The following is a 1786-nucleotide window of genomic DNA, read 5'->3' as shown; positions in this document are numbered from 1 at the left end:
GAACCCTGCTTTTTAAAAAAATTTCCACTCACAAAACAAACTGAGAACACACTAAATCGCTCTAGGTTCTGTGTGCTAAGCTCATGGGCTCCAGCTGACCAGCTACCAATGCCCTAGTTTGGCAGTGAGTAGCAATTTCCTCAGGCTGATGCCCTAAAGGGAACATAATCCCAGAAAGGACGAGATAGTCTGAAAGCTAGCCATAAGACTCCACACCAGAGCTCCCTGTTCTGTTAGCTGCCTTGAGTCCATATCCTGGGGATCAGGTTAGGCGGGAAGTCATAGATTTGGAGCAATTGAAAAGAGGTAAGGAAACTTACCTGAGTCAGGTCACAGTGTGGCAGAAAATAAGCAGATAATCATAGTCCGGGGGAGAAATTGAGTTCCAGTTGGCCAAGAAGAAAACAACCTCTCTGATAAACTGGATCTCTCCTTCTGGGGGTCAGCATGACAACCCCTAAATTAGGGCACCCCATAAGCACAATATAAAAAGAGAGAAAAAATATTTTCTCAGTAAAAACTGAAAATCCCAGGCTCCTTGTTCAACTCCAAGACAACTAGGAGAACAAGACCTTTAACATACATTAGCTAATAAGGGAGCCCATGCTAAGTAATGCCTGAAGTTAGCTACAGAGCCCAGAGGCTATTAACATAACAAAGACCCCTTGGAGCAAGCCTCAGTTTCAGAATAACTTAATTCAATTACAGCTATCCAGGGGGGAAAACACAACAAATGAACCTCTTAGCTATTGGGCATCAGCAGTCCTGGCTCAAGCTAGGACAACAAGCCCAGTGAGGGGAGCTACAATCAGCTCTCAGTGATCCTACACACAGCTGAGGAGGTCCTGCCTGTCCTGGAGCCCTACACAGGGCTGAGAGAACACTCCTACAGCCCCTGCCCCACGGCAGCCCCACCCACACCCCCTCACCCCCGCCTCCAGCGGCAGTGCTGCATACAGCGCAAGGAAGCTATAACAGTGAACTTCAACACTCAACACTGCTTCTGGAACTGCTGCCTAGCTTTTCCTGTGATCTTGCCTTTGCGGGTAATTATGCCCACATCTGTGGGACCCTATACAAGTGAGCACACCATCCCCCTACCTTGAAGCAGGATTGAAACTCCTCCAGTCCCACGGTGAGGCATTCAAGCCTCAGTAATCTCCTTAGTTACTACTCTTTTTCTTCTCTCTTTATACTTTCTCCATTCTATTACCCCCACCCCACCCCCACCACCACCCCGCAGTTGGTCTCAATGGGCCCAGTTTTGTTTTTTTCTCTTTTTCTTTTTCTCTCTTTTCATCTCCTCTCCCTCTCTTTCCTTTCATATGCCACTGTTGGCTTCCAGGTCACTACCCTCCACCTAGGGCAACTCAACCCAAATAGCAGGGGGAACTCCAGCCTGCCCTCTGTGAGAGTGCTGCACACCACACAAGGCAGCTGTGACAGCCTTCTACAGCACTCCGCACTGCTGAGTAAACTTTACTCTGGCCTCTACGGTGATCTTGCCAACTAGGGCCCTTCCGCCTAGCACCAGTGGGACCCTGCACTAACATGGCACACCAGCCTGCCACCTTGGGGCAGGATTTAAGGCCTTCTGATGCCAGGGATCAGTTATATCTTTACTCTTTATTTTTTTCATCTCATTTTCTTTCATTCCCACCACAGCCAAGTTAAATGAGCACAGTTGTGGTTTTTACCCTTTTTCCTTTCTTCTCTCTGTTTTCCTCTTTTTTTCTCTCTTCTTTTCTGTTTCTCTCCTCTCCCTCCCTTTCCCTCCACATGCCAC

This window comes from Echinops telfairi, unplaced genomic scaffold, assembly GCF_000313985.2.
Source record: "Echinops telfairi isolate 266 unplaced genomic scaffold, ASM31398v2 ScPeMD7_443;HRSCAF=831, whole genome shotgun sequence".
Classification (NCBI taxonomy): Eukaryota; Metazoa; Chordata; class Mammalia; order Afrosoricida; family Tenrecidae; genus Echinops; species Echinops telfairi.
The sequence above is the reverse complement of the archived record's forward strand: the minus strand, read 5'-3'. Positions refer to the sequence as shown.